The following is a 13,453-nucleotide window of genomic DNA, read 5'->3' as shown; positions in this document are numbered from 1 at the left end:
TATTAAAGTCTCAAATATTAAGCTACTCAGTAAAGATTTTAACTTCTTTTTCTACTTCATATTGTATCCCCTTCCATCATCAGTACTTCTGTGTAATACTGAATTTGCACTTGTTTCTATTATTTTAACTGTGTACTAAAAGGAAGAGATTGCATATAAATTACTTCCCTACACCTTTATTCTAGTTATTTATTGACATAAATTACTCATAAATCATATTTATATATTAAATATTATTATAAACTTATTCAAATCTATCATTCACTTAAACATTATTGCACTATTTTATCAAATATAATATTTACCTAAAAAAGTACACAAAAAATCGCCTAATTTTAGTACAGTAGTCCACGCCAAACTTTAGTAAATTATATATTTCTCAAATTATAGTTGCTTTCTCTTTTTTTTCTGTTACAGACAGAATAATCATGTGTTGTTTTAAATATTTTATTTATTTATTTGTCAGAGAGAGAGAGGAGCAAGAGTGAGCACAGGCAAACAGAGTGGCAGGCAGAGGCAGAGGGAGAAGCAGGCTCCCTGCCGAGCAAGGAGCCCGATGCAGGACTCGATCCCAGAACCCTGGTATCATGACCTGAGGCGAAGGCAGCTGCTCAACCAACTGAGCCACCCAGGTGTCCCACAATAATCATGTGTTGTTAAGAAAGCTTCTGATTTTTACAAATGAAGTATACCCTCTCTTCCATCATCAGCAAAGTAATATTTGATCCAGTTTTTTCCTTTTCCTTTAGCTACTGTGTACTCCACATCAGAAGTTTTATTATCATCTTTTTAGTCTCTCAACACCAGATTTTTTTAACCTATGGAAAATGAGGTAGTGAGTCATGTAGGTATCTCACCATCTCAAATATTTAATTAATAGTTCTCAACAAGCCGTTTCCTCAATGCTTTATTTTCACAACTGCATAACCATTCATTATGTTTCTCTATGGATTTTAATCCTCTTGTAACTTACTCTTTTCTAAATGTGACATTGCATAAATATCATAATTTATTTTCTTTTATTATTTATCCCTGTAAAGAAGATTTCAATTCATTTTATTATTCTTTCTATTTTAAATCTATTAATCTTTCTCACCATAATTACATGGTGATATAATATGAAGAAAAAATGCAGTACAGTGTAGACCTGACTAGCTCATGCATTTTCATTGTTTTCTAGGAGAACTTTGCAAAGTGATTCCTTTGCTTTATCTCTTTGTCACCCCTTTTTCCATCATAGGGAGATGATTCCCAAATTTATGTGAATCCAGGTCAGTCCAGGTACTTGATGATTCTGCATTCTGCATGATTGCACCCTGAAAGGTACTTCTTAAAGAAGACTGGAGTAAGTCGAAACAATATATATATTTGCATTTTTCATCTCTGATGATACTGCTTTTATAAAAACTCTGATCAACATTTGGAAAGTGCAGCTTAGAAAATTATGGATTATAGTTCATAACTTGGAAAAATTCTTGCCATGTCCTGGTGATTGATTATACTCAAAAACAAGGTAAGTTTCTATTGTTTCCCCAAACACTGTGGTAGTCCTAGTCAGAAGGTGTCCTCTGTTAAAAAGCTATTGTGCATTGGATTCTGCTCTATTCTGCATGTATAACCGTAAGTCAATTCTGTGCAATCTCAACCTCAAGAGAGCTCAAATATTTTTCTGTGTTATTGAGGTGGGATTGTATTTTATAAGATTTTCCAAAAGGTGATATACCATTCAGTGGGTAGCAAATAGAACTACTTATTGGTCACTTTCAGGATATATTTACATGTATGTGTATGAGTCTATGTATGTGTTTATATACTTACATATAATTTTACTATATGTAAGGTAATTCAGTACCTACTACTTTAGTAACACATAGTTGGTATGAGTGGGTTTTTTTTCAAATCAGACTCCCTATATTTCTCTCTGTTCTGCTGCTTATGAAATTTGTAACCTTGAGCAATTCCTAGGTCTGTAAGCCATTTTCTTAATCTTTAAAATGCAGAAAACAATATCTTCCTAGTGTTGTTATAAACATTTCATGAGATAATGCAGGCAAAGCAAACCTTCAGACACTGTTAGGATAATATGACAGGCAGAGGGGACATAAAAATAAAAGCATACAATTTCTATCTTCCATGACTTAAATCTAGATCTACTTACATAAACTGAAAAGAAAGAAGTTAGAGGTGTATCTTAGGATAAATAAATAAATCATATAATTGATAAGAGATGACAATATTTAAACCTCTTTTCATGTGCTAGTTGTTTAATAGTCTTCCTCCTAAATACCCTTCATTTAATACAAGCATTTTATTAGCAAAGCATGTAAATTCATAAAGTATTCAAAAGTCAAAAGTTTGAAGGCTATCAGCACCACTGACTTAAATGTAAGAAATATTCACATGAAAGTTTTTGTGCTATTTACATCCCAGGTATGTTAGCTTTTAATATCCTTTATCATGTTCTATAAAGATATGGTACTTAATAGTGAAATAGGTTGATGTCAGTGTATTGAGGATTGAATTTCTGGCAAATTCCTCAAAGGCAGAACTTGACGAGGAATGAGAGAATCATAAGAATATGCACTTTGTTGTATTGACTAGCTTGCTAAGCCAGATGGGGAAAGATGGGAAAAAATGAGAACATGACATTATGCCCAAGCCCAGCTCAGTAATGAAGAGGAAAGCCTTGTCAGTGACACAAACCAGATAAAAGCAATGAAATTAGGTGGTTCTGTAAGAAGAGGATTTGTATTTCCCAAAATCTTTTTCTGACAGTCTGCAATGAGTTTGGTAGGCTTTTTATAAAAATCACAGCCTGTCCTTCTCAGTATTTCCTGAGCCCTTTCCTAGTAGGGTTAGGAAATTTGTGTGCAGATACAACCATTTTATAGGTAAACACACACACACACACACACACACACACACACACACATACACAAAGCATGACAACTTTCTTGCATTTCAAATTCCTATGAATTTCATGCCTTTGAGCACAGATTTCTTCTCTTCTGAAGACTTGTGACTAAAGGACAGTTGTACAGTGTTTCCCAATGGCATCTGGCCTTTCCCAGTTGTCCCTCATGTAAGGATACTTATCAGGGTGCTGGGTGACTCAGTGGGTTAAAGCCTTTGCCCTTGGCTCAGGTGGTGATCCCAGGGTTCTGAGATCAAGCACTGCATAGGGCTCTTTGCTTGGTGGGGAGCCTGCTTCCCCTCCCCCTCCCCCACCTGCCTCTCTGCCTATTTATGATCTCTGTCTGTCAAGTAAATAAATAAAATCTTAAAAAAAAAAAAAAGGATACTTATCATGCAATGGATAAGAAGTGGTAGAAAGTACTTTATTTACTGGCTTTTTACGTATAATTCAAAATTTAGATATATGCTTCTAATGATTATGTTCAATAATAGTTAAAATGATTTGCTATTTAGAGTAGGTCTGTCCATTCACTATATCTTTTGTATTATTTCACAATGAAAAGAACTTTTAGGAACCTAGAATTGTAACATTAAGAGAGATGATGATTGGGGCATCTGGGTGGCTCAATGGGTTAAAGGTCTGCCTTCGGCTCAGGTCATGATCCCAAAGTCTGCTCGGTGGGGAGCCTGCTTCCCCCCAACCCCCCGCCTGCCTCTCTGCCTGCTCGTGATCTTTTTCTGTCAAATAAATAAATAAAATCTTTAAAAAACAAAAAACAAACAAAAAAAGAGAGGTGATTGTTTTCTTCTCAGCCCTGTCATTTGGTGATGAGAATAAATTCCTTTGAATTTAAGGAATTTAAGGAATTTGAGCATTCTATCATGTAATGCTTTGAAGTAAAAACCAGGAAGTCCCAATTTTTGTTAAGTAATGATCTCATGGTGATAATATGTTATACATACTTCTTAGGTTCTGCAATCCATTCTTGGGAAGTTAGCAATCTACAGCCTATCACAAATGAGAAATGTGAAATACAAGAAGACATTGATTCCCTAGGTTTTGGGGATATTTAGTAATTAGCTATAGGTATAACCTCAAAGTATATTGCCAGGAAGCCCAATGTATAGTGTCTGAAAAGTATTCCTAGTAAAGCTTGTTCAGGAGCTTTCCAGTAAAGTGTTATTTATCTCCTCTCAGTAATCATAGACTCTTCATGGTGTCATGGTAACAAAAAGCAAAGAAATACCTGTCTTGAGTAACTTAGGAGCTTTAATTCCCATTGACATTAAAAGAACTGTTGTTTTGACTATTCAAATACTTCACATAGAATTATAACATCTGTACTCTATGACAAGGAAGCAAAAAATAGGTTTTCATTGTAAAAAAAAATTACAATTATTGAAACTATATTATACATGACAAAATGGTAGACTTCTGTTTTTTGTTCTAAATGGCGAATATAACTGTATTATTTATGAATCCTTCTTTTTAGGTTATGTGAATGTGGATAATACTTTGTTTGAGGTTGAAAGAATACCATCATCACAGATCTAGGTGAAAAGTCATTTCAGATATGGAGGAGTACTTTTAAGTGGGTGGTGGTAATATAAGTTGCAGATTACAGATATGGAAAATATTGTGATGGTTATTCTCTAGGTTGTGGAAATCCAAGTCTTTGGTATGGCCCTAATATGAGGAGAATGCTGGAGTACTAAGCACACTAACAGAATAATAAAAGGGTGTGGGAGTTGAAGGTAGACTTAATAGAGACATTGCAGGAGGGATATGGGTACCAAACAATTGTTACTGACCAACCCAATCTGATTTTAAGTGAGCATTATTTTTGAGTAGACGATGAACAGAAACTGGTTATCTTCTGTGCTGGGCATAGGAATTACGATTATAGAAAATTCTAAACTTCAGAGTGGGAATCTGATTAAATTTAAGGGGAAATGCCAAAGTCCAAGAAAGTAAATTGGAGCTGACGTAATAGAAAAGTCATTTACTTTCAGATGGGTTGTACAAATATGATAAATACCATATTATAATAAGCACGACCATCTTTTCTCATGGGTTTGGTACACATATCTACTCATTCAAGGTTATCTTTCTATCCATAATATATGTCACTTTAGTTACCAAGGGAAGGAAACTGTTGCTTGGCCTTGCTTTGCACAGTATACAATATAATATTATGGAAATATGTATTCTCCCCTAAATGAGAAAACTTTTAGCATGAATGAGGTATCAGATGTGGTAGAAGATGCATTTTTGGTTTGCTTTCTGGTACAGGTTTTAAACTGTTTCCGCTGCTTTGTCAGCTTTTTGTAAATCAAAACACAAAAACCTTGAGTCAATTTCTCAAAGTTACATTTCTATCTTTTCAATAACTTGTTATGTAAATTTGGTAATTCATCTCTTTGTGATTCCCTTCTTCATCCTAGAAGAGAAAATAATAACTGTTACTCACTTCCATTCTTACTGACATTGTAAAGAATTAATTATTAATGACTACAAAGCACTTCCCAAACAGAAAGCAATAGATGTTCTTTAAAATAAGTCTATTTCATAATATAACATATACTGCTTATTTGTATTTGGTAGAAATGTTCATTTATTTATGATTCATTTTAAAGAAAATAAAATATTTTTACAGGGGAAAAATAAATATCATCACCAAAGAAATAGTTAAAAGCTTCCAGCTCGAGTATTCATTTTAATCCCTTTGTGTATGACTATATGCAACAGTCCATACTTTCATTTAGTGATTTTCATAACATTGACACATAAATAAAAGGAGTTAGAACTCATATCTTGTGTGTATTTGACAAGCTCTAACAGAATTGTTTGCAAAATTTTATTGAAATCCCTGGTTTCATTTATCTTTGTTAGCACAAGCCCCAGAAATCAGTGGTATGGAATTCTTGTATAATTTAGCTCTAAGAGAATTAAGTGTGCAGGTGTCCAGAGAATAGCCTATTTTTCTAAGTAAATAAAATCTTTTGGAAGAAAATATATTATTTTTATTACCTTATGAAAGAATATTCAATTGGTTTGATTCATTTCTAAAAGAACAAACAAAAAATATATTGTAAAGAAGGAGATGAGAAACCAAGAAACAAAAATGCAATTAGCTGCTAGTAATCTCACGCACTTGAAATAGTATAACAAGCTAAAATTGCTTGAACAACTACAGCAAAGAGTGTTAGAGCTACAGTGCTTCTTAAGGTTGCTATATTAAACAAGGGCATGTGCACATTTAAGCTGTATTTCAAAGATTTTGATCTGTGAGCACTTTTCTCCTTGCTGTGCACTATCACAAATTCATCAGACAAACATTCAGACTTTAGAAAGTGGAGGGAAACTTAGGAAAGATAGTCCTTGTAAAAACTTCAAGTGTTTCTCTTTCCACTTGTTAGGCTGGGCCTCATGTAAACTTTCCTAGATAAATGAGTTTCAAGTGCATTTTGAAAGGTCTGTACAAAAGAAATTTAGTACTTTCCGTTTTAATGGCTTGCAGTCCTGATGGAAGTTCTTTCTTTTAGCCAACCTAAACACTTTATACAACATTTCAAGCTCACTTATTCTTGTTCTGCCCTCAGTGGCATCAGAGTACCGATCAGCACCTTCTATGTAATAATCCTTCATGTAATTGAAAACCAACTTGTTTCCCCAGCCTATTTTCCAACTTAAATAATATTAGTTCCCTTAACCTTTCCTCTGAGATTCTATTTTCCAAGCTATTAATCATGTTTATTGCTTGTCCTTAAACCTTCTTCAAGTTTTCCAAGGTCTTTTTAACTTAGTGAGTCCAGCCTTACACACAGCACTTGATTATGCCAGGAGAATTACTTCTCACGTCCTAAGCATTGTTCTTCCGTTTCTGTGTCCAGGGAGTTCGAATTACTAATGCACCTTTGAAATGTGGCTCTTACACTGTTGTTGCCACTGTTGTTGCTTTAATAACACCAAATCCATCTTCTCCCATAGAATGATTAAGAATTTACCTCAATTATACCACATCTGTCTTTGTTTAATTCTGAACCTTTCTGGTTGCAAAACATTTTTTATATTTCTTGTTTGAAGTGGGGTCATCCTGCTCACCTTACCTAACTTGGTATTTGCTTGTTTGTTTGTTGTTTTTCCCAAATTATATGTGTCTGAGAATTTAAGATACACATATAATTTTATATCAGCAGAGGCACTGTTATCAGAATTAAAGCAGACTAACATTTCTTTATTTGGAAGTATTCTGCTTCATATGTCTTTCAGATTTTATGTGTGACTCACTTTAACATGAAAAAAAATTTAAAACAAGGGCACATATTCCTTGAATAAAAATCATCAAAATGCTTTTCACTCCTGAAATCATCATTGCTACTTTCCACAAAACTATTTCCTACAAATTTCTTAGTTGTATTTCACCCTTTCTACAAATTTCTTGGTTATATTTAGATTTTCTCCACTTCCACAGTGAAACACATTTGCCTCCCATTAATACTTACAGTCCTCAGCACATTGATTCCAATCTTCCTTATATTCTCCTCTCTATTTTTTTCCATACAAGAGCAAAGGGAAATATAATTACATTTCATTTCCATCCTATATGATTTCCTTCATGCGATTCTGCAGATTTTTTTTTACTATGCCTCACTTTCCAGTTTTCAGTCATTTTCATTTGCTATAATAAAATATACATACATTAAACCAATATGCAGAAAATGATTTTTTCTCTATCAATATTTTTTAAAAGCTAAGGAGACCAGCCATGCATTTTACAAATGCATCTACATAATGCAATGCATCATTTAAAAATGAGCCATATATTGTTAAATTTGTCTATAACTACCTAATTCTGAAACTAGTTTAAAACCCATTTGCTTGCAGCCAAAAAAAAAAAAAAAAAAAAAAAAAAAAAGTTATCACCTTGTGAAAACAGAAGTGTTAAAATAATGAGGTATGGTTCCTTCCTTGCTGTGGACAAAAATGTACTGAGATTCTGATTCCTTAAGCTAAGATTCTATTTTCCTTAAGAAGGAATAGATTAAACATTTTATGTTTATTCCTCACATTTTTTTTTTTTTTATTTATTTCAAACAATTCAACTCTTTGGAATTTATGTAAACTAGAGATTCCTCTGAGTCTCTCTGCAATTCTGCTGAATGTTCTTACTGGGACTTTAGATCACAAATTGATCCTTTCTTTATGTGACTGTTGTTTAGAGCATTTTGTCTTAGCTTGATTTCTAAGAATTTGTAAGGTATATTAAATTCTTTTTATTTTATTTTATTTTATTTACATATTTGACAGACAGAGATCACAAGTAGGCAGAGAGGCAGAGAGAGAGAGAAGAGGAGGAAGCAGGCTCCCCACTGAAGGAAGAGTTCCCTGCAGGGCTCGATTCCAGGACCCTGGGACCATGACCTGAGCTGAAGGCAGAGGCTTTAACCCACTGAGCCACCCAGGCACCCCAGTTATATGAAATTCTTAAAACCTAAATACAGGTGAAATTGTATGCCACAACACACTTGTTCATTTAATCTTCACAATAATTGTTGACATTAGGCGCTTATGCATAGTGGTTTTTTATTATTATTATTTATTTATTTGACAGAGAGAGATCACAAGTAGGCATAGAGGCAGGCAGAGAGAGGAGGAAGCAGGCTCCCTGCTGAGCAGAGAGCCCAATGTGGGGCTTGATCCCAGGACCCTGGGATCATGACCTAAGCCGAAAGCAGAGGCTTTAACCCAGTGAGCCACCCAGACGCTTCTATGCATAGTGTTTAAATAGATTATCTCATGCATACCCATAACAAGCCAGAGTAAGTTACTACTATCATCATCCCTGTTTTACTGAGACATGAAATGGTCCTGTTCCTGGACTGTTTATAAAGGTGACAAGTGGTGAAGTTGGGATTTCAGCTTCACCAGAAGCTGAAATGAAACACCAGAGCCCATGTACTTCTAACTAAACCACCCAGCAGGACACAATGGGAAATTAAAATGCAGTTGATATCAGAAGGCATACCTATCGGATCCATGATTAGCCATTCAATATGTTGTTTGTTAATTCTCTTTGGGGAGAAAATAAAGTCTTCATCAGTGTTTTTCTGCTGCAATTATTTGTTAGTTTTCTAAATAATTTATTGTGTCATTAATCTACAAAATACAGCCACATTTATTGTTTATATTCCTTTTTAATTAGTCCAACAATCATGAAACACTGGAAAGTTTTGACCTCCATTTAAAAAAAAAAAGATGAACCAACATTATTTTCTAAACTATATATCATTTTTTCAAAATATTGTAGGATAATAGCTTTTAAGGTAATAAAATACACAAGATATGCTATAATATTTTTGTTTTTAAAGATTGTATTTATTTATATGACAGACAGAGATCACAAGTAGGCAGATAGAGGGGGAAGCAGGCTCCCCACTGAGTGGAGAGCCTGATGCGGGGCTTGATCCCAGAACCCTGGGATCATGACTTGAGCCGAAGGCAGAGACCTTAACCCACTGAGCCACCCAGGCGCCCCTATAATTTTATTTATCAGAAACTTTTGTCCTGGAGGAGGGGCAGGATGGCAGAGAAGCTGGAGACCCTGTTTAAACCCATCCTGTATAGTGAACTAATTATCTACCAGAACACTCTGAACACCCATGAAATCAGCCTGAAATGTAAGATTATACACTTCTGGATCTCGATGGGGGCAGAAGATGCCAGTGGAGAGTGGTGACTTCCAATTTCTCAGAAGCATTCCAGGGTGCACCTTGCCTGGATTGCAGTTCATATATTCAGCTACACATACCCTCAACCAACTCTCACAAAAATGACTAGGAGGAGGAACACCCAACAGAGGAAAAATTCAGAGACTGTGCTTTCTCCGAACTGGATATGGACATAAACAGTATGTTGGAAAGGGAATTCAGGGTAACAATAATCCAGGCCATGTCTAGGTTAGAGAAAACCATTAGTGACAACATGGAATCTCTAAGGGCAGAAGTGAGAGCTGCCCAGGAAGAAGTTAAAAATGCTATCAATGAGATCCAATCTAATCTAAATACTCTAACAGCTAGGGTAACCAAGGCAGAAGATAGAATTAGTGATTGAGATGACAAATTGATAGAGAAAAAGGGTCAGGAGGAGGCATGGAAAAAACAGCTTAGAAACCATCAAAGCAGAATTAGGGAAATAAATGACACCATGAAACATTCCAATGTCAGAATTATTGGGATTACTGAGGGGGAGGAGAAAGAAAGAAGACTAGAAGATATAGTTGAGCAAATTCTCCATGAAAATTTTCCCAGTCTGGTGAATGGAACAAGCATTTGTGTCTTAGAGGCAGAAAGATTACACCCCAAGATCAAGGAATCTAGAAAGACCTCAAGACACTTGATTGTGAGACTGATGAATCATAATTTTAGACAAGAGCTCTTGAGGGAAGCTAGGGGGAAGAGATTCCTTACATACAGAGGAAGGTCTATCAGAATAACATCAGATGTGTCCACAGAAACCTGGTAAGCCAGAAAGGGCTGGCAAGACATATTCAGAGAACTAAATCAGAAGAACATGCAACCAAGAACACTTTATCCAGCAAGGTTGACATTCAAAATGGATGGAGAGATAAAGATCTTCCGAGACCAGAAGGATATAAAAGAGTATGTGACCACTAAGCTGGCAGTACAAGAAGTATTAAGGGGTGCTCTATAAAAGAAGAAAGAACCCAAGAGTGACATAGAACAGAAATTTAAAGAGACAAACTATAGAAACAAGGACTTCACAGGCAACATGTCTGTCTATCAATAAAAACTGTATCTTTTAATAATCATTCTCTACGTGAATGGCCTAAATGCTCCCATAAAATGACACAGGGTTGCTGTGTCATCCATATGCCGTCCATATACTGTCTACAACAGAGCCATTTAGAACCTAAAGATACATCCAGACTGAGAGTGAAGGGATGGAGAAGCATTTTCATGCCAATGGGCCTCAAAAAGAAGGCTGGGGTAGTGATTCTCATATCAGAAAAATTCGATTTTAAACTAAAGACTGTAGTCAGAGATACAGAAGGACACTACATCATTCTTAAAGGGTCTATCCACCAAGAAAAATCTAACAATTGTAAATATTTGTGCCCCCAATACGGAAGCAACCAACTACATAAGACAACTATTAATCAAGATAAAGAGTCATATTGGCATGAATACATTAATAGTAGGGAATCTCAACACGCCACTCTCAGTAATAGACAGATCATCCAAGCAGAAAATCAGTAAAGAAACAAGAGCATTGAATGACATATTGGACCAGATGGACCTCAGAGATACATACAAAACATTCCACCCTAAAACAACAGAATACTCATTCTCCTTAAGCACACATGGAACTTTCTCCAGAATAGACCACATACTTGGTCACAAATCAGGGCTCAACCAATACCAAAAGATTGAGATTATTCCCTGCATATTCTCAGACCACAGTGCTTTGAAACTGGAACTCAACCACAAGAAAAAGTATGGGAGGAATACAAACACTTAGAAGCTAAAGACCACTCTGCTTAAGAATATTTGGATTAACCAGGGAATCAAAGGAGAACTTAAAACAATCCATGGAAACCAATGAGAATGGTGCAAAACCTGTGGGATACAACAAAGGCCGTCCTAATGGGGAAATAGCCATCTAAACCTCCCTCAAAAAGATTGAAAAATCCACAACACACCAGCTATCTCTACACGTTAAAGAACTGGAGAATCAACAACAAATTAATCAAACTCCACACACAAGAAGGGAAATAATCAAGATTAGAGCAGAGATCAATGAGATAGAAACTAGAGATACAATAAAACACATCAATGAAATTAGAAGCTGTTTTTTTGGAAGAATCAATAAGATTGATAAACCACTGGCCAAATTAAAAAAAAAAAAAGGAGAGATGATCCAAATTAATAAAATTATGAATGAAAAGGGAGAGATCACAACTAACACCAAGGAAATAGCAACAATCATCAGAAATTATTATCAACAGTTATATGCCAATAAGTTAAGCAACCTAGATGAAATGGATGCATTCCTAGAAATCTATAAACTTCCAAAACTGAATCAGGAAGAAATTGACAACCTGAATAAACCACTATCTAGTAACGAGATTGACAACCTGAATAAACTACTATCTAGTAACGAGATTGAAGCAGTGACCAAAAACCTCCCAAAAAACAAGAGCCCAGGACCTGATGGATTCCCTGGAGAATTCTGTCAAACATTCAAAGAAGAAATAATACCTATCCTCCTGAAGGTGCTTCAGAAAATAGAAACAGAAGAAAAATTTCCAGACTCTTTCTATGAAGCCAGCATTACCCTGATCCCCAAACCAGGCAAAGATCCCACCAAAAAGAATTTCAGACCAGTATCCTTGATGAATATGGATGCCAAGATTCTCAATAAGATCCTAGCTAATAGGATCCAACAGTACATTAAAAAGATTATCCACCATGACCAGGTGGGATTTATCCATGAGATGCAAGGTTGGTTTGACATTTGCAAATCAATCAGTTTGATAGAACAAATCAGTAAGAGAAGAGGGAAGAAACACATGGTTCTCTCAGCTGATACAGAAAAAGCATTTGACAAGGTACAGCATCCATTCCTGATTAAAACCCTTCAAAGTATAGGGATAGAAGGAACATTCCTCAACTTCATAAAATCTATCTATGAAAAACCCACAGTGAATATCATCCTCAATGGGGAAAAGCTGCCAGCCTTCCCTTTGAGATCAGGAACATGACAAGGATGCCAAATCTGCCACTCTTCTTCAACATAGTACTAGAAGTTCTAACAACAGCAAAATGGAATAAAAGGTATTCAAATTGGCAAAGAAGAAGTCAAACTCTCTCTCTTTGCAGATGACATCACACTTTATATGGAAAACCCAAAAGACTCCACCCCCCAAACTACTGGAACTCATACAGCAATTCAGTAATGTGGCAGGATACAAAATCAATGTACAGAAATTAGGTGCTTTCTTATACACTAACAATGAAAAAATAAAAAGGAAAATTAGAGAATCGATTCCATTTACTATAGCACTAAGAACCATAAGATACCTGGGAATAAACCTAACCAAAGAGGTAAAGGATCTGTAATTGAAGAACTACAAAACACTCATGAAAGAAATTGAAGAAGACACAAAAAGATGGAAGAGCATTGCATGCTCATGGATCAGATGAATACATTGTTAAAATATCTATACTGCCTAGAGCCATCTATGCTTTCAATGCCATCCTGATCAAAATTCCACAGGCATTTTTCAAAGTGCAGGAACAAACAATCCTAAAATTTGTATGGAACCAGAAAAGACCCCACATTGCTAAGGAAATACTGAAAAAGAAAAAAACTGGGGGCATCACGTTGCCTGATTTTAAGCTTTACTACAAAGCTGTGATCACCAAGACAGCATGGTACTGGCACAAAAACAGACACATAGACCAGTGGAACAGAGTAGAGAGCCCAGACATGAATCCTCAACTCTATGGTTAA

At 35.4% G+C, this 13,453-nt stretch overlaps 1 long non-coding RNA gene across 18 annotated transcripts in view; it reads right to left on the bottom strand.

Moving 5' to 3' along the window:
* Nucleotides 1-13,453, bottom strand: part of LOC309866446 — a 297,614-nt gene that overhangs the window by 62,164 nt on the left and 221,997 nt on the right. For 11 of the 18 annotated variants that reach the window (XR_014312667.1, XR_014312668.1, XR_014312669.1 and 8 more), the window contains 3 exons: nucleotides 7,423-7,598; nucleotides 5,948-5,982; nucleotides 4,169-5,357 (listed from right to left, as the gene is read on the bottom strand). The exons of 4 other annotated variants lie outside the window; for them this stretch is intronic. This is a non-coding gene — a long non-coding RNA (uncharacterized lncRNA). Of the gene's footprint in view, nucleotides 1-4,168; nucleotides 5,358-5,947; nucleotides 5,983-7,422; nucleotides 7,599-13,453 lie in introns of those variants that run through there. 3 more of the 18 variants (XR_014312675.1, XR_014312677.1, XR_014312674.1) reach the window with 2 other exon arrangements.

The sequence above is a fragment of the Mustela nivalis genome (assembly GCF_964662115.1).
Source record: "Mustela nivalis genome assembly, chromosome: 6".
Taxonomy (NCBI): Eukaryota; Metazoa; Chordata; class Mammalia; order Carnivora; family Mustelidae; genus Mustela; species Mustela nivalis.
This window is presented reverse-complemented; position numbering and strand designations above follow the sequence as displayed.